Below are 20,942 nucleotides of genomic sequence, written 5' to 3'. Positions count from 1 at the left end.
AGAAGAGAAGCTCAGAGCCTCCTCTCTTCTGATTGGCTCACCGACCTGTTGTTACTAGAGCTGCAGAGAGAAGCCTGAGAGAGGAGATGTGAAACTACACTGAGATGGTTTTTATATCTTCTGATGGATCAACACTTCAAATAAAACACAGAAGAAGAAAATATGGAGCTTTAACCTGCTGTTTGGGATCACGTGTGTGTGTATGTATACCTTATCTATACAATGCGTCCTGTTTCACACAGGAACAAACCTGTTCCTTTGATGATAAAAACCTTTCAATATAGTCCATTGTAAGGGAAATGTCACTCAACTGGAATCTGTTGTCATGTATTTGTGTTAATTATTGTTTATGTGATAGTTAAATATCGCAGCGTTTATCAGTTTGGTCTTTGTAGTGTTTCTCAGTAATGTCCCATCATGTTTGACCGTACAGCTGAATGACAATGTCTCAACTGTCCTCACTGACCAACAAGCCATTTCTTTTAGCTCATTACGGTAATAACAAGAAAACAGTCTTTCCCTCCGGTCCTAAGAAAATATGTCTCTCTTTTCACTCCCCTTCTCTTTTCTGATTCCTATCCACAGCGTACATGCTGGTTCCCAGGGTTGAAATACACCACAAGCAGCAGGGGACGTGCAGACAATGAGTCCCCTGCAAATAAAAAATGATCTTGCAAACCTCAACCCCTTTCAAGCATGCACTACTGTACACACACACACACACACACACACACACACACACTACAGACAATGCATTAGAGATGTCTTTACATATGTCACATACAATGCCAGGTTAAATATCGGTTACATGGGGATGATTCTGATTGAATTACATACACTATGTCTTCCACTTATAGATGTAATCAACTTAAAATAGAGATTACGCAAAATGTACCACATAGGTCTAACTCAACAAAGGAATTATTCCAATTCTGATCTTTTGAAAAGATACGGCGTCGATTTGATTTGCTCTGACAGACCTCAGGAGATTCCCAGAATTGTGACTGAGAAACTATCAAACACATGTCCATCATCAGCTGCAGTAAAAGAGCTGTTTTCCCCATAGGTCCGAAGTGGAGACTGGGCCAGTTAACAATAACAAGGCAGCATGCCACACCACAGTGTTGTGTAACTGACAAGCAAGCACAAAGTTTGGGAAAATGTCGGCCGTGTTCATGAATGAGAGCGAACAAGGACACTCAAAAAGTCCTTTTCAAACCACATTTGTTCTGTGTTTCTCGGCCTTCCTCGAAGTTAGCATTTCACTTAATTTGGCAAAGTCAACAAATTTAGTAGAATTGTGAAATCACTCTTCATCCCTCTGTCTTTCGCTCACTTTCACACACACAGGCCGTGATGGGATAAACAGCCCCGCATAACTGCACTCCAAGTCGTTTAAATACCCTCCCATGCCCCTGTAAAGCAGGGACACTATAACGACAGCCAAACGGCCCCGGATAAATGGCAAAGAGGTTCATGTTTACATCTCTTTCAAAGCAGCCAACAGATCTGGGAGGTATTTCAGTGCAAATACAAGCCACATGTGAGATCTGAGGGACTGAGTCAAACTTCAAATACCTTCTACGAGCAGGGCACAAAAAGCCACATGAGGTCAACTTTTGGCACCACAATCATTCACTTCACTCTGCTTCTCACACCTCCATCATACCCTGTGCACATGTGAGGACGCAAGGACACGAACACAACCTGCATGTCACATCTGACCCCTATGAAACTCTAAGCCAAGAGCCGGCGTCTATCAGGTCTGTGGTTCTTGGAACACTTTGAGCAACGCTGGATGAGTGCAATCCATTTTGATTATAGCGAAACGTCCACACCGTCACTCCGTTATTACAAATGTAAAATGAGACCAGATGGGCTTGTGGCACAAAAACCGAAGGTGCAGCGCTATTTTGGATGTGAGACAGAGACCAGCCGGTCTCAGCAGGTAGGAGAGTCAGGGTGTCAGACTCTGGCTCCAGTCTCAGATCCAGCTCTGCTCCTGGGGTAGAAACAAGGACTGAGGATACTCTCCCTGCAGGAAATCATAACCAGTGACATCTGAGAACTGTCCTGTGCAATCCTGGTTAAAAAGTAATATTAGTTTAGTCCTGCTCTCCCTGTGTGCTGCTGTTGTTTGTCTTCCCATTTTGACTTTCTGTGAAGAGTTTCGCTTTCATGTGCAGCGTGTCCAGCACCAGGTCTAAATGGACTCAGCATCTCTCAGACCCCCCGTTAGAAACCCACTCAGACTCTTTGGCACCAGAGTCATCAGTGTCCTTTCAACTGTGATCTGCACACAGTGACACTGACCACAGCCGGGATAAACACTTCAAATCTCTATTATAATGATGTACAATGTCATGATTGTGTCCCACACTTGAACAGAGGCAGACTTTTATTTTCATATTTGAAAAACATGTCTTAGGAATGAGGTTAGAGAAGATCGAGCAGATGTGAGCTGCTACACATTTCACAGTTGCAGATGTTACTTTTAATGCTCCGCTAATCAATACTTTTCTATTTATAATATATGACATAACCTCATGCAATGTGGAAGATGTTGCTTGTAGTGATGAACCCAAAAAGAATTACTGCACAGCTCAGTTTCCTGCTCTGTGGAGCATTTCAGCGTCTTTCAGCTCATTGTTTTGCTTTTACAACCTGCAGCTTTACTGTTTTGATTGACTCTCAGCAGCTGTTTCCAGCTGCAGGTGCGTTCAACAAAAAGATAAACATTACACTACCTGCCCTTCACCAATTATCAGATAGACAAATTTAGCAACTAGCTGGAAACTAACATAATGGAGCATTTAGCAGCTAAAGATACTGGAGTTGTTGGAGACCAAAGAAAGAGGCTAAAAGGAGAGGATCTATATTTGCCAGGTGATCAGAATCCATGGTAACGCCTCTTTGATGTTTAATTAGATTTGTTTGTTATCATGTTTATCATAACAACATTATGAAGTTAGATTTCAGTGTTGTGTTTTCCCTGAGGTTAATATGCAGTAAAGGCTCCTGCAGTCTGTACACGTCCATCATTATATTGACTGAGACATCAAGACCACCGTGTTCGAGTAATAAAGGGGATTTATGGTGGGGACAGTGGCTTTCTTAACAAGTCACATCCTGTTTATCAGGAATAAAATGTCAGTAGTTCACAGCTCACAATTCAGAATTTTCTCAAAAAGGGCTTTTGAGCTATGGTGTCTCTGTGCGTGTGTGTGTGTGTGTTTTCTTTTCAGCATGTGTGCATTAGCTCATCCAAATGAGTAATAAGTGTCCGGAAGCCATAAAAGGACAGAGTTGACTCATCTTGGTATGGGGGCCCAAGATGTCCCAAAACGAGACATTCAGAGCCAGAAAACAACTCAACACAACACCATTTAAGCCGCGTCCTGGGAGAAAAGTCGAAGTTGTTCCTGCTTATTTCTGACTGAGCTTCTGCCTGTACAACCACAGACAGAGCTGCTTATTTCTTTGAACTGATTGCTTGTTAAACAGCCGATAGGTCGGTGAACCACATCCCCCCTCCTGTTACAAAATGATTTGTTGGTTCATAAAATCATCCAATATTCAGAAAATGATGACTGTTCCGAGCCAATTTAACCATCCATCCCAAAACTTTCATATATTATATGTGCAGCCATTAATCAGGCTATTGTAGCTCTCTCTCGGTCATTAAAATGATCCCCTCTAGCCGACATTAATCTGCAAACAACTCTATTTAGATCCCTCTTGTTGTCACAGCCTTACCTCCCTTTCCCTTCCCACAATCCCTCTGGACTTTCTGTAAAACAATAATTTTGGTTAATTCCAATTAGGCTCCTCCAACAGCATCAACACAGGCACTTGTCAGTGTCACAAATGACAAATTACTAGATGCACGTGACTGCTTCACTCGGCTTCTGCTAGATGCCAGTGCTGTATGTGGGTATATGTAGAACTGCAGTCTGGAAACAAGCTGTCTCTGGAATTGTGCACGTACATGACCTGGATCTTATCTGTTAAAGTAGAAGGTGCTTCATCCCTTTGGATTTGTGAATTGTGTTTCCACATCTGCTCCTTTGATGTATGTTGAGCCTCAGGTCTTGATCCTAGCTAAAGGTAACTGCCCTGCTTGCCAAATTCTTTTTAGATTTTCCTTTGTTTTATGTTTAAAACTTTTTTTTACTATTTAAAATAAGCTGTAAAACTTATTAATGGAAATAGAAACGGTTTCCGTTATTCATTGCTGTCCTCACTAACCTCAGGGAGGAGCCTCAGGCCTTCAGTTCAACTCTCACTGTCCCAAGGTCAAGACTGAGAACTAAGGGGGATGGTGCTTTTGCTATTGTTGCTCCTCCACGTTAGCACTTTGGCCACAGACCTGTTTTCCTTTGAATATTCCAATATTATAATGTTATTGGTATGTGCCCATTTCTTCATCTTGGCTGCCTCTTTTTCCTGCATATTTTCTCCCATTTCTTCTAATTCCTCTTTAAACCACTTTCTAACTTCTTCATGTTTACTCTCTCGTTTGTGATGGAACCGGCTCAGAACTGTCCCTGTGCAACACTGAAACCAAGACAACAACTGAAGACATGAAATCGCTCTGCTTTGTGTTAACCCTGAGTGCATGCGAGCACTGTGTGAGAGAAATTCAACAGAACATTGAATTAGACATGCTTTTATTTCCCTCTGCTTATGGGCAACATGAGCAGCGAGGGCAAGAGAAAGCCAAGGGACAAACCAGGCAGAGGCTTTGAGGAGGGGCTTTTAAAATATATGTATTTTAGATTGAATAATTGAATCAAGTGAGCAGCTAAGTCCATTAAATGTTCTGTTTTATTCTGTATAACAACATAATTGCTTGAGTGTTTGAGTGATCTGGACCAAATCATCTGGAACGGCTGTGATCTCTCTCTCTCTTTCTCAACTGGTCCCACTCTGTGTCAATGGGCTCTGGCCAGTTGTCCAAGCCAAGCGCACCAGCAGAGCGAAGGAGTCAAGGGCAGCAGGCTGCAATAATATTTGCCATAATTACTCAGAGAACATAAACATGACTGCACCTGGCTCAGCTGGGCTACCTGGTCAGTTCTGCTGTGTGTGTTGGTCTGTAGCTGGTTGTGCTACAGAAACTGTGTACTCAGGTCACGACAGGGTTGGTCTCAGTCTGCCAAAGATATCAGGTGATTCTTTTGTCTCTTTGTGGTTCTCCCACACCAACTTTCTCAATGTGTTTTTAATGATTTTGAAACTGAAGAGTCAACATCATGTAGTGGGAGTACATGACCACGATAAAATAAATAAAAATGAGTCTGTCTGTATGTGAGTCTTTGTCATCTTAAGTGTGAACCAGCTTTTGAGTGGTTTTGTCTTTGAATCCAGATGTGTTCAGATGTGGATTCAAATGTCATCCTTCTAATCAACATACACAGGGTGAACAGTTCTCTGGAAGTCAGGTATTAACATGTCACGATGAGCCTATATGGTTTAACTTGTTGCAAGCATACGTTAATATACGTATAATTTATAAGTTTATTAAAAAAACATACATAAACATTTTATGCTTATATTCGTTTTTTTCTTTGGACCCCCCTGTATATTAATATCAACATATATTGACAAGCTTTGTGATGGATATATATTTATGTCTACAATATGAACATAAATACATATTTGTATAGGCTATTACATATATGTCAATATATGAGTAATAGGTTTCATATACAATTTTTATGTTTTTATTTTACATGTCCATCTATATCATATTTGGAAATTCAATATATGTACATATATTACAATTGTGTATTGGACATATTCTTCAACCCTGACCTAGGTCTCTGAGTCTTACACCTACTGGCAAAGACCAGACACCCAGGTGCTAGGCCAGACCTTATTTACATCACGGCTTGATACAGTTTCCTCTGAGTGTCATGGACGGCTCAGTTGTCCTGTCACTATCCCTTCGTATCGATCACATTACTATGAACCACCTGTTGTATCAGAAACTGTTCACATGGTTGTCCGAGTTTAACACACCTTTAATCTGTCCTTGAACCCTATTCTCGTCCAAGTGCAGAACAGATGCTCAGCTGCTTGATCAGGCCTTATACTTGGTATATGCTTGGCTGGTGCAACTGGCTTGACATGCAATTTCACCTGAATGCAATGACTAATTAACTTATATATTATATGTAGCTCAGGTAGTCTTATGCATTAACTAGAAACCAGAACCTGAATCTGAAACTTTTGTGTGTGTGAATCATGATGTGTCTTACCAAACAACCCTCTCTTACCTGTATTGTGATGCACAGATTTGTTGTTGTTGAGAGACGATTGGTTCAGGTGTTTCCCTGTGGAAAGAGGTGTCGTAATCACAACATGACAATATTATTGTCGACATGAGTAGTTTTCAAAAGCGCCATTCAAAGAATTTATTTTTCACCATCTGGAGTGAGGGCTGATCTTTTTTTAACTGTTCTTACTCCACAAGTATGCTCTCTGTTTTTCTGTACAAACTCTGGGTCCTCATTTTGTGCAGTGTATAAATATAAATACATAAAAAATAGTCAGTCATAGAGAAACATGCCACACACATACACAAAGCCTCTCCTTGGCAGTTATCAAAGCACTCTGACATGATAAAGACATGACGTTACTAAGTTATCAATGTGATGATGAGTTGTTATGTTCATCACTGATTTATCAGAAGTGTGAATCCTTGTTTTTCTCTCTCCTACAGTGTGTAGCTGTTTATTAGATTTTACACCCTCCCTCCCCGTCTCCAGGTCCTTATTATCCCATCAAAGCTGAGTCTACCGTTACATAGAGGAACTGTCCACATATTGAATTAGGAAGAGTATGGCTGTAGCTCTGGATCAATGAGAAAATGCTGTTAGCTCTGTGCCACTTGTCATGCATGTGTGTGTGAGGTAGTGCAGCAGCTACACATGTTCCCCAGAAGCAGTTATATTGCCCTTTGCAAATCATATGTAACAGAATCTCTCTATTTACCCTTCAGACTAGAGTCCAGCTTACCCTGATTACCTCAGGTTATCCTGTTGACGGTGACGGTGTCTTACTGCGATTTAGACCTCTGTGTACGACTAACTAGCGTGCAGCGCCTCTGTTTGTTCTATTTTGAGTTAAAACAGGAAAAAACATCAGCTTTGCCTTTACTGTAACAGTACACACCAATAATGTTTCCCCCTTGTAGCCTCAAGCGCCATGAAGAGAGGGAAAAGTTGAGAGGGGGAGGAATGATTGATGGCTTTACCCCCTGTGGTTCTGAGATTCATACACTCTGTAACAGATCTAACCTACACCAGATGTGTAAGGTGTGTGTGTGTGAGTGTGTGCGTGTACTGTATGTGCACACATATGAGAGAAGCAGAGACTGGCTGCCACAACCACGTCCTCATTTACAGATAAAGCATCACTCTCACTGGCATTAAAGGAACGGCTCAAAATTTTTTCATGTCAGGTGTCCACATGTACTCTGGAGAGGGAATTTTGAATTAAAAAGACAGTAACTCTGGAAGATACCGGAAAAATGCACACAAGTCATTTTTGGAAGTCCAAGTCTCTAATAATTGTACACTCCTTTATCTATAAAATTAAGTGGAATAACAAGGCAGGAAATGACATTCAGCTCTTTAATGTTAATGCGCCAAAAACATTAAAAACCAAAAACTCCACCAAGGCCAACGTCAAACACCGGGGAAAGAGTGGGAATAAAAATTGGCCCAGGACTTTTAACTTGGACTGACCCACCTAAACCCATCTGGAGACACCATCACATAGGCTCACAGCCTGTGTCAGACTGTACAAGAATCATGGAGTAAACAAGATAAATTAATTTTGATGATAAATCTGACTGTAGTTTTTTCTTTCGGATTCCCTCTAAAGATAAGTAGCTATATAGTGTAACACTGTTCTACTCACTGGTCTTATGAACAGCGCCTAGATACGTTAACTTACCCTTAATGACGATACTACCTGTGTAATACTGCTACTGTGTGAATGAATAAAGACTAACATTATGTGTGGTCTCACTTTACTACCCTTTTAACTCCCTTTAGCTTTCACTTTATCTATAATAATTCACATTAAAACACCTCAAAGTGTTAAAAATAAGTTTTTATTACATCACAATTAGGTCTGAATAATAAAATATAAAAATACATATTTAATGACTGCACCATTAAAATATTATTGTGGCCTAAGCACCTTGTATGGGAAAATCTCAGTAAAGGCAAACAGTCAAAGTGTTGGCCCTATCTGTTCGGAGGTATAGACTCAAATTCAAATTAACACTGTCACTAAACACAAAACCAAGAGTTAAAGCACATATAAATACTCTTTTGAATTACTGTTATTCCCTTACTTACTAATTAACTCCTTTCACTTCTGTTTTACTGGTTCAGTAATTCTAAAGTTCCTTTAACTACATAATGAACCTTAAAAACATCCAATATTTGTGGGCCCACACTATGAAAAACACAAAGCCGACAGTGAACTAAAATTAAACATCCAGATACAGGCCTGTTCGTGGATGGTGTGCGTTGGGCCACGTTAAAGATGGCGGCCGCTGACTGTGGCCGCGCTTTATAACAGGGTTACTGACCCCGGTCCAGTCTAACTCTGTCCGTTAAAAAACTGAGCGCGCTGCTCCTCTCACCAGTCCTTCTCCGTGGATGAAGAAGGTCTCTCCTCCCTCGTAGCCAGAGGTTGTTGCGCTGTCTGGTCTCCTCTCGCTCCTCGTCGGGCTAATGAGATCCACCGAGGTGCTAGCGAGCGGTTAGCACTCAAGCTAGTCCAAAGTCCGCGCGCGCTAGCTTAGCGTTGCTCGTAACTCAGACGAAACACACACTAATTTCGACACGCTGGAAACGCGGTAGTTAATCAAAATGTCACTGACTCTAACTCGTTGAGCTTCGTAACGTCCATACTACACTCTGACAACGATAACACCTCGTTTACACACCTAACTGTTAGCCTTTCTTCTCCGCTCTCTAGCCGCGATGACGCGGCAGCTCCGTCTGATCAACTCCCGCCCCCTGGCCAATCAGTAACCAAGGAACTTGACGTTGCTTTTTAACTGACGAATAGGAAGCTAGGATACAACATAGCATCTACTGTCTCTGATAGCACTATAGTATGTGAGAATAAAATAAACAGTTTAGGTTAAGACGACTGTACCTTACAAACAAAGTTTTTATGTTACATTCAATTTCACACTACTCCCCATGTAAATGGTTACACAGATTTAAACACGCCATAATACATGATAAAATATTACAAAACTATACAAATGGAAAATAAAGATGTCCATTTGCTTATTGTTGATAATAATAATAATAATATTTAAGGACAATATCCTAGGGTTTATGAACAAAATAACCCAGGGGGTTACAATAGAGGGAGATATAAGGATCAGACATGTCTGTGCAGCAGTAAATACAACATCAGACATACATGAATGTTGGTAGTTTTTCTCCCTTCACTGGATCTGTCTGTCTGAAAGTTATACAATATTATCCTGCTGAATAAACTCAGACTAGATTCCTGTTGTCCTCTGTCTATTCTGTACAACTGGACTCACTGCCAGCTGTGGTCCTGAACTCACCCTGCTGCTCTGCTCCTGTGTGTTTGCTGGGAAGGCAAACCAGCTCCACTGGGCTGATCACCACACACACAGCGTTATCTCTATCCCAGCCTGGCCCACCAGGAATCTTCTCATTCCTCCCGATTAGCCCCTTCTTGCCTGACATACACCAGATGTAACAAAAAAAATTTCCAGTTTGTACAGTGTGTACAGATTAAAAAAATAAAATAAAAGAGGAGTCTGGCTAGCTGTTTCCCCCTTGTTTCCCATCTTAATGCTAAGCTAAGCTAACCATTTTGCTTGCATATTTACCATACAAATGTAATGATGTGATGTTGTTGCGCAATATTATGAACAGGACGTTGAAGCGCACTTTTATTTTGAAGGACAGTATTTTTTTTATGGTTACTCTTGTTCGTTCTTTTGAGTGTTATTAATGCTGTTATAAAGTATTGTGTGGTTGAAAATGTTATCTGTAGGTAAAAACGCAGCTAGATGCTAGAGGGAAGGTCTGGGAAATACAGGAAGTACAATGGGTACTTTATTTTGAAACTGTACTTATCGCGTGGCGCTGGGGGTTTTACTTCCTCTTGCTCCTGACTCTTCCCTGAGAGGTACGCATTTCTGCTGCTCCGCATATTTTCATTGTTTTCGTTGTAAAATGTTAATGTAAGTTATCTTAAACTGTTGTAATGCTGGTGTAGTCACATAGACACGTGTTAAAAGTGTATTTTTTTGTTATATTGTCATGCGTAAATTTGCTAACTCGAGTGGAGAAGTACTATGGCCGTGTGTGTTGCTAGGCTGCTGCGTAGCTTATAACACTAGGGTGTACTATTGAGAATGAATGCTCACAGGAGCCATGTGGTGACTGTGTTCATGGTGTTACAGACCAGAGAGAGCAAAGAGAGCATGTATGAGAAAACACTTGTGAACACCGGTGAATACTTCTTCTCTATAATACAGGACGGAGAATAAATTGTGTCGTGACCAGCTACAGTGTGTGTCCTCTCCATTCATCGTAATCAAACACAACGCAGAATTAGACCCACTACACAAACATGAAAGTCGTATCAATCTTCTCATCTAACTTTTGGAAAGCAAATAAGCCCAAAATGTTGAACTATTCCTTTAAGTAGTGTGCATGTGCATCTGAATTAGAGCTATAAATTTGACAGTTATGATTTCAAACCATTTATTGCAACTTCTATTGTATTCTACTCTATTCTATTTCTGGCCATGAGTTCTGTCTGGTGCTATGTTTAGATGCAAAGGAAGTGGGCTGGTTGTTTAGTAAACACTTCCTGAAAACACAACTGTATCCCATTTGGAGTGAATCATGTTGTAATTAGTGTGCGGCTCGTGAGAAACCAGACGACAACCAAAGGCATTATAATAATTTCCAGGTTAATATCTGCCAGCGATAAAGCTGCAACGCCACATTGTTTGACTGTGTCTGCTGGGAGAGCATTTACATAATGTTCCCTCCATTACATCATGGTTTATCACAGGTTTACAGGTGGATCGGGGGCAGATAATCATAACATCCCTTGGCGAAACACAGTGGATTTCTTGTGGACGCTGATGAAGGAAAGAGAATGTGGATACAAAACATCCTTATGATTCTAATATCAGCAAATAAGAATACGGAGACAAGGAAATGGCTATTCTGAGAGCAGCTCAACAGACCTTGACTGTGTTTATTTCTTGACTGTGTGTGTGTGAAATGAGAATGTGTATGTGTGAGACTGCTCCATAGGCGTGTCCGTCATGCCACCGGTGACCCTCAGATTCCCTCCTGTGCGACGTCATGTCACTTCCCCCCTTTGTTTCCCCGCTCAAGAGGACCTTTCTAAAAATGTCTTTTTGTTTAAAGGTTCTCAACGGCCCTCCTTCCTCCTTTGCTTGGCAGCGGCGTGTGTGTGTGTGTGTGTGAGCTGTGTGAAGCGTCAGTGTGTGTTTGTACATTAGTGATACTCTATATAGTTGGTCCCCAAAAACAGGAACTGTTGAGATGCAATGAGGATGCTGATGGGTGTGTGTATTTTCCTCTCTGGTTTGTACCTATATACAGTCAAGGATCCTGTTTCATAACACACTCTGGATGTGGTGAGGTGCAGATGGCGGGGAACCTGCATGTCAACATACACTTTATTTGAAGTGACACACACACTCTCAAACATAATGTACCTCCCATGCAGTAGGATTCACCTCTGCACAGAGTGACCTCGGTCCTGACCACAGCAGTGTTGGGACACAAACTGTCTCCTGAGGCTCTTTAAGACCTGCCAATTATATTCTGACAGGCATGATGTAATGCTCTCTCTGGGTCACAATAACTGTGTTGAGGTGCTGGACCAAGAACACAGTGTAATGGAGTTATAATACAATGGGATTTCATTGCTTAAGGCTGTTCAGTGTGTACTGACACCCAGTAACCGGCCCCCGTCATCCTATATCTAGATCCTGAAAGTCCACACACACAAACACAAACACACACGCTTACTCAAAGAGAGTCACACATGCTTTTCTCCTCAGTGAAAAGTGGCTTCTGTCCAGGTAAATAAGTCACTTCCAAACTTACAGGACTTCCAAAGCTTTCCCCGCTGTAGCACTACAACAATGAGACTCTGTAGTGGCTATTCAGAGGCCCAAGTATAGGATGCACCGGGTGGGAGAGCTGATAAGCTGACCTCAGGGGACCAGCACCAGCCCGGACCTGGCCCTGCCCTGCCCACACGACGGCAACCGTGAAAGGAAGAGGACAGTGGTGATTATAAAAACAGACTGGCTGTACGTTGTGTGTAGCTGTGTGTCTGAGTAATGCATGTATGTGTGTGCGTAGTACAGTGTGTTAAAGGAGCTATAGGTAAGTTTTGCTATTGCTATATAGCCAACATTAGCATCAACAGGTGTTTACTGATGAGTCTAGAAGAGAGTTCAGCATCAAACTTCATTCCTTTATTCACCAAGAGCTGTATCCAGAGGTGGAACTAACCCTCGTGTTTTGCCTCTATTTCTATTGCTTCTTTTGTTCTACTGCAGTTAGCATGCTAACCAGCTAGCCAGCCCCACCCCAGTCAGACCATCTCGTCACTTCAAACTGTTGGCCAGACTAGTAAGTAAATAGCTGTTAATGCCAATGTTGCACGCTATAGCAATAACAAAACTTACATATAGTTTCTTTAAAAATCTGCTTTTGGCACTGATACTAAACCAGTTATTAACCAGTCTTCATCTGCTACCTCTGTTGTTATAGATGCACTAATCAAAATTTTTGGCTGGACCACAACAGCCTTATTATGTGGAATGTCACAAGATTTAGACACTTCTTTTCAAACCAGACAGAGTATGACTGGTTCATGACTGGACCATGTATTGATGCCAACCGGCTGCTTAAGGCTACACCTGTTACGGGCAGTTTACCGAGCCGCTTTGGTTTCCCGGCTCTTCTGAAACTGCAGGGAAGAGGAGGAGCGCTTCAGATACACTGAGCCTCGCTTCCATTACAGCAAATAAACTACTTTCATTAAATATATCATTATTACTAAAGGAGGCAGAGGAATAACTAAACATAAGACAAATAAACATGAGACGAGTTAATGCTAACTGCTGAAGAAGCTAGCAGATCTGAATAGCATATAAACATCAGGAACACCAGCAAAAAATGCAGCACAGCAATTACCTGCCTGCCTCTAATAAAAGTCTGTTACGTTCTGGAGTTGAAGTAAATGAAGACTAAACTATTGTGGATCCCAGACGGAGGCTGTGATCTGTGTGAGAGACTAAATAGAAAATCATTCTGCCTCTTCTAACTTTCTCTCTGATCATGTCACAGTAAAATCCAGCTGAAATCAATTTGCATTGCTCAGGCTTTGTCTTTAATTCATGTGTTTGGTGATTCTGTCAGATGACGTCCTCGTTATAAAAACAGGATTTGACCACAGGCGTTCCAGACATGTACTAGATTTTGACCTAGTCTTGTTATATTAATAATTGATCAAATAACAACAGTATAAATAATGTAAAAGATGTCGCTCATAGTGACAAAACCCACAGAGAAATGCAGTCCCTGTCAGATCTACTGAGCTTTTTAGAGTCTTTCAGCTCACTGACCCACTCTCACCCCTCTCATCAACCTGCCCAACATCAAATGGCACATCAAATCAGGCCTCCATCCTAAAAGCTTTTGCATTGCTGTAATGCCATGCTGTGTCTGCTTTGGCCTCTGAGAGAGAACAAACCACATCACATGTCCAGTCAGGGTCGTTAGTCAGGGGAAATGAATTTAAGTTGTTTCAAGCATTTGAATCAATTTTCAGTTTCATTTCTGCCTTTCAGACAAAAACAAATAAATAAATTACATTAGAATAAAAAGGAGACATGCAGACTCAGCAATATTCCTAAAGATATTGTGATATTGTGCGTGACCCTTCCTCTACCTCTTGATCCAGTCATTTCCATAAACTCAACAGGGGATCCTGTGTTGGACCTCATCTGGAAACCCTATCCTCACCGAGCGGCTTCTTAAAGGGCATCACGGCGCGTTGCTCTATTTACAGGCCTGTGAGTGTGTTTTCCAGTATCACTGCTCTGAAATAGCTCTGTCAAAGAGAGCGCCAGCAGCCAGGGAGGCACCAGACTGCGCTCTCACACGGATGTCCACCTCAACGCCGAGGGACGGTCCCACAGACAAGTATCACACAAAACAAGATTTCCATATGCTCAGAAGTAGGGGATGAGAGGAAGGAGGTGGGATGGAGACAGTGGGAGAGGAAGAGGAGGAGGAAGTTGAGGATGAAGGGAGGGGAAAGGAGAGCTAAAGGGCGAGAAAGCTTTTTTGCTGTGTGGAGTCTTTGTGAGGTGGACGAGCAGAAGTCTGAGGCCTGCTTTGAAGAGACTCCTCAGGGGTTTGGATCACAGATAAAGGGGATGTGTCCGAGGAGGAAATGGTCTTATTCTGTGTTTGTTGTTTGAAGATCTGTTTAGAAAGACAATCTGACACATCGCTGAGTCTGTGCTGCACTTGGCATTTGAATAAATCTAAATCTCATGGTTAGAGCCCTGAGGAGCCCCGACCAGCAAACTGATCAAACCATATGCTACCACCCACTGAACTCAGATCAGTTACTTGAGACCCCCACTAGGCCTCTTCTAGCCAGATAGGGCTGTTTTATTCCTTGGCAACGTGCTGCTTTACCCCCAAGTCCAAACTAAACACATTTCAAAAGCAGGACCCTGCACACACACACACACACACACATGCACACATGCACACACACACGCACACACGCACCATCATACTAGTCACACACACACACACACACACACACACACTCTGCTTGTTTGTGTGCCTGGCTGTGGATCAGAGGACATCAGTGCTGCAGCACTAACACACACCGTTGGAAAAAACAGCATCCTGTGGGAGTGTTGAGTCAAGTCCATCCATCCACAGCCGTGTGATAACACCGGGCCTGAACCCACATACACACAAAAGAGAAGACACACAACACACACACACATAAAGCTCACAACTGGCTACCATACCCCCCAACTCTCATAAATACACAGGGCCTCTGGGCTTTGATCATTCTCGGCCAACAAAAGACTGACTAATGACTTAACAACAGAAACATGCGTTAACGACTTTTTCTCACTCTTTTATATTGTTTGCCAGGTTCTGCTCTCATTGTGCTGTTTAAAGGTGGGGAGTGGGGGGGGGGGCACAACCACAAACAAGTTTTCTGCCCGTCAGATTTACCACTCGCAACAGAAACTAGTCGTGGTGACTTTGGTGATGGTCTGACTCTCTCATACAGCCGCACCAGCAGGTCAGTGTTTTCACTTATTCTGTCAAATGTCTCAACAGCTGCTTCATGCATTGGCACAACATCTGATGCAACGCTTCCTGCTGACTTTGGTGATCCTCTGAGCTGTTCTGAAGTGCTACCATGAGGCTGACATTTGTGTTTATTTGTTTGTGAAATGTCTTTGTCCATTTGATTGAATCCTCATAAAATTTGGATCAAATATTCATGTTCCCCTCAGGATCCATTATAAACACTTCAGTGAACCATTAAACACACAGTATGTAACGTGTGCCTCTGGGAGTCTCTCTATCAAAACAATAAGAAATAAGAAAATAGCGTGGGATCATGAGAGTTGTTGTCTTCACCTCCTTTACTGTCAGCGTCTCCTGGTTTGTATTCCTTCAGTGCCAGTGATTGAGGAAGTTTTAACCAGCAGCTGAATTATCCACAGAGGTTTCCTCCTCTCCAAAACAAACAGACCAGCTGATTATAACCAGCAGAAACACTGAATGAATCAGTTTCACATTTAAAGTCAGTGTTTGAGTGACGCTGTGCGGAGGACAGAGACTCAGGGAAGAGTCGGAGCTGAGATTGATGCTAACCTTTGTTCTGATTGTTTCTCTGATAACTTATGAACCAGATGTTCAGCAGGTTTTTACCAGCAGCTGAATTATCCACAGAGGTTTCCTCATCTCCACAACAAACACACCAGGGGATTAAAACCAGTAGAAACACTGAATAAAACACTTTACCTGTCACGGAGCAGCTGGGAGCTGAGCTGCCGAACATTTGCTCCGTCCGATGACTAAAATCCTTCATCTGATTAAAATACATGGTTGAAAACAACCAGAAAATGTGGCTTAAAGTTGGATAAAATTCATTACCATGATTAAAATCATGTATTTTTCTAGGTTTGAAAAGTGCTGGAAACATTTGTGATAGTGTCAGAACACAACTCAACAAACTATATAACACACGTCTAGTCATACATATCATAACTTTAACTTTTCATCATTTTAATTTGTCTCTAACTTTTTCTCTCACGTTTCTCTAAAGAAGAAACGTGATGGTTTCGACGCCAAAAACATTTTTTTGTGATTTGCGTCTGCATGATAAATGGCCATAAAGTGTGTTTGTGTGAGTGCACGCTGTGTGTGTGTGTGTGTGTGGACGTGGACGTGTCAGTCTCTGTGATGGGCTGGATGGGCGGGGTGGGGCGGGAGGGGAGCTGCTGACTCCAGGGTCAGGAGTCTGACGTCACTGTCTTGCTGGTGTTTGACAGACAGGATTTCCTGTCAGCAGGTTGTGTACCTGGTGCCCCCCCTGGTGTCCTGGAGGGGGTGAGCCCCGAGCGTGACCCCTGGCAGTGATCACCCTGCCCAGGCCACCTGCTCCAGGATGATGAACTGTTTCTAGTCATGACTCTGAACACAGTTTGCTCTCTGTGCTACTGTAACTGCCTGGATGCTGCTGAAGTCTCGTCCTCCTGCATGTGAGAGAAAACCGAAACCTTCAGGCTCTGCACCTCAACATCAGCCCCGTGGTACCAGGAGCAGTTCAGAGCTGTCACTCAGCGTAGGCAGGGGTCCTCCATGCACATAAACACATTCATGCCCCCCCCCCCCCCTTCTGCGCTCACGCCACACACACCTGTTTTAGTTTTGTGGGGTCGGAGGTGAGTCATAGATGGATCATTTCATAGGTCATACATGAGGCAGGGCAGATAGTGGATGGGTGATACCTAAAAGAAAACACGCACATCGGACCTCACAGCAGTTATTCTAAGGCCTCACTTTTGACTGACATGACTCATTTGGCCGAGTCTCAGCGCGGATTTATTACTTACCCTTTCCTATCATCAGCTGATAAGAGATCTCCCACTGGGGAGGGGGGGGGGGGGGGGGGGTGGAGCGTTTGTTCGTGGAAATGTTTCAGTACAGTGTGGCTCCCTGCGTCTCCTCCCTGGTGACTTAACTGTTGGCTTTGAGTTCTTCCTGTTGCAGTGGGCAGCAGTTGTTCCCAGTTGGCATTCAAATTACAACATGTATTGGCAGTTGTGATCACACATGAACGCACACACCCATGCGGACTGTGGAAGAGAAAATAGGAGTTGACGTTCGTGCTTTGGGTTTTTATTTTCAGTTTGTTGTATTTTATTTGTTAAAAGTTGTCGTTATTTTTCATTGGTTGAAACATGTTCCGGTTGCAGGACGTCGGCCCGCTCCGTTTCTGTGTTGGAAAAGTCTGGCTGGGCCTTTTCCATCCCCCGATTACTGAGGGATGTTTCAGGTTACGCAGCTGAGGCCGAGCGGATTAGTTCTTGTCAGTGTGACCTCATAAAGAAAGCACCATTTCACATTTCTTTGTGTATGAGGTTATGTAACTGCTATTGTTTTAGTCCCTCTCCCTCTCCTGGCACACACGTGTCAGTTTTTTTTGTCTGTGTATTATTACAAATGCAATTTAACTCCACTCAGCAGGGTTGTGGGATCAATCCCCAGGTCTCTTCAATTAATCAGGTCTTGTGTAAAGCCTAATGACAGCACCACAGCCCCGCTGAACTCAATCACTGACTTGGATCGCTCAGAGCGCTGTTATTAGGGCACAGAGATTTTTCAAGATACTGCAATGCTAATGAGAAGTCTGTTTGTGTTGAATCTCATGGGGCCACACACACTTAGCAACACACACACAGGTTGATAACAAGCTCAGTTTAGAAATTGTGGAGTCAGACGAGGCCAAAGTGCCTCCAGAGTCTAAACAGAGAAAAGCACAGATGTGTGAGCGTTTTCCTTCAGTTACATGTAAACGATTGTACATGTAAATCCAGTGACTCCAGTTTCATATTACTATTGTTATTTAAAACAGCACATCCAGGAAGACTGATCAGTAACCCGACGCAGCAGATGAACCAAATGTGAAGCCTTGTTGGAAAAGGGCGGGTGCTTTCAAAAAAAAAATACTTTGCTGGTGATTGGATGAACCATTTGTTCATCATCATCTACGGGCCACCTGCAACCAGTCAGATTCTGCACCCTTCCCATTTTCACTACCAGCGGTGCCAGCTGGTGAATCAAAGTCTTGCTGAAAGAAAACAGTGAAAACATCTTTTCCATTGAGAAAAAGCTTCAGTGCCGTTCTTTGCTCTTCTTTCAGTGAACCAATATGTTCCAGTTCTGATGTGCACGGCGGCCCAGACGGGTCAACACAATGCAAAAGCAACAAGAATGCAAACGCAACAACACAAATGTGGGTGGGTGTAACTGTGACGTGGGTGCCTTTGATAGAGCTGTGCTGAGTAACAGAAAACATCTGTCACAAACACTACATACGTAACTAATTACTTTTGCTGTTGAGTAATTTGTAAATGGATATAATGACTTATTTAAGTAACTGATTACAGATTGATCCAGTACCAGTTACACTGTGTGAGTGCGACAGATGAGAAACATCAGATATGAAAACATACACACGCGTAACCGGCCTGACACACTGACCCACTAACCTTTGACCTCCAGCTGGATCCAGTGTCCTGTCCAAATTATCCTGACCGCATCCCAACCTCATCCAGGGGTTTCCAGTGAGCCCCGGCTCTGACCTCAGGCCTCCCCATGACGGAGAGTCTTATCTCATGTTTATAGCTTCTCTTCGTTTTACATTCATCAGTCACCTGGAGGCATTATTACATGACGGGATTATGTTTCTGAGAACACAACGGAGGACCCACAGTGTGTATATAATGTGTGTGTGTGTGTGTGTGTGTGTGTGTGTGTGTGTGTGTGTGTATGTGTATGTTTTACTATATTAGTGGGGTCTGAAAACCAGGAGCCCACTATACTGCAGCTTTAAATGGCTGTTTGAGGGTTAATATAGTAAAACAAGGGTGTGTGTGTGTGTGTGTGTGTGTGTGTGTGTGTGTGTGTGTGCCCAGTGGATGGATGGATACATGGGAGATGAGTGTAAAGTAAATGAACAGCAGATGTGAGCTTTGCATAACTGCAGAGGTTTTATACACACACACACTCACACACAATATAACAAATCCTACTTACAACAGATATATTTTTCATGATTCACACTTTTACCACTACATCTGAAAGTGTTTAATGTGTAATGTGTGTGTGTGTGTGTGTGTGTGTTAGTACACAGCACATTTCAGAACAGGGGAGGAGAGGGTAGATTGAGAAGTTCATTCCACCAAACTGGAGTAAATCACAGAGTGAGGATGTCAGGAATCAGAGGAGGACGGGAGGAGGCGCATGTTGAGTGGAGATGAGAGCGAGGAGGAGTGGAGCTGGCATCATCACAGGACACAGGTGTGTTTACATTACGAGGCAGTGTTTCTGTGCGATTAGCCCTCTCTATACAAACTGTATCACCAGCAACAAAGTCCTCACATCGCTCACAGTGCTAACCTGTGAGCGGCTCACAACTCCACTGGGACCTCATGGTGGAGAAATCCAAATCCAGGACAAGTGCTCAGCCGTGTGTGTGTGTGTGTGTGTGTGTGTGCGTGTGTGTGTGTGTGTGTGCTCTCCTGGAGATAGGGAGAAAAGACTACAGAACAACACATGAGATCATGGTGACTCCCTCGCTGAGGCCAGCAGCTCTGTGGAGGCAGGTAACATCCAGTCTGCTTTACACTGATGTGACATCACAACAGACCCATTAGATTTAACAGCCTCAGTGTGTGGTGTGGAAGAGAAGGGGTGAGAGTGTGTGTGTCAGGATGGTGGTTTTGTGTCCGTCATCATGTGTCATGGCGGTGTTAAAAATTCCAGGACATCATTATGAGGAGCCGCATCTGATTATGGTTGTGATTGTTAAACATGCCAAAACCATGATGACAGCATCGACAACTCGCTCCAACACAAACAAATTAAACCACAAAACAGGTCGTTTGTCCGTGTCCTCTGCAACAGTGGTTTTCAAAGCGGGGTCCGGGGACCCCCAGGGGTCCCTGAGGGGGTTCCCATCAAGAAGGGGAATTTATTTTCTCTATAATTTCTTCTATAAGTAACAACGACAGAATGTGTGACTGTTCTGATCAAACATCTCACAGATGTGCGTCGGAGGTTTAACTTGTGTGAGTTTAGGGTTCGTGATGTGTAAAGTTTGAGAACCACTGCTGTAGGAGAACACACAGATCATTGATCTGAAGCTCCTGTCGGCAGGACGACGTCCGGTGACAAATCACTGTCAAAGAAGTAAATCCATTTTCTGATGTAACAACACTATGGTTAGGGTTGGGTGAGATTAGTCTGGGTTAAACTAAGTACTTTGTAAAGGTTAGAAAAATGTTGTTTGTGTTAAAGCAACTTCTTTGTTCCGGTTAGTGAATCTATGACCATCCATCCAGTCTGACAGACTTGTGGCTCTATAATCACATCACCTCAGGTCCTCCTCACGTCCTCCTCACCTCCTCCTCACCTCCTCCTCACCTCCTCCTCACCTCGCCCTCACGTCCTCCTCACCTCCTCCTCCTCACCTCCTCCTCACCTCGCCCTCACGTCCTCCTCACCTCCTCCTCCTCACCTCCT

General features: G+C 43.0%; 1 long non-coding RNA gene across 1 annotated transcript; it reads left to right on the top strand.

Moving 5' to 3' along the window:
- Positions 1–9,916: 9,916 nt before the first annotated feature.
- LOC147818347 (uncharacterized) lies at positions 9,917–10,591 on the top strand. Its single transcript, XR_015438048.1, has 2 exons — positions 9,917–10,206; positions 10,484–10,591. It is a non-coding gene; the product is annotated as an uncharacterized LOC147818347 (long non-coding RNA).
- Positions 10,592–20,942: the final 10,351 nt, after the last annotated feature.

The sequence above is a fragment of the Seriola lalandi genome, unplaced genomic scaffold, assembly GCF_002814215.2.
Source record: "Seriola lalandi dorsalis isolate HSWRI2012SDOR001 ecotype SW California unplaced genomic scaffold, Sedor1 jcf7180002054618, whole genome shotgun sequence".
Classification (NCBI taxonomy): domain Eukaryota; kingdom Metazoa; phylum Chordata; class Actinopteri; order Carangiformes; family Carangidae; genus Seriola; species Seriola lalandi.
The sequence above is the reverse complement of the archived record's forward strand: the minus strand, read 5'-3'. Positions and strand labels throughout refer to the sequence as shown.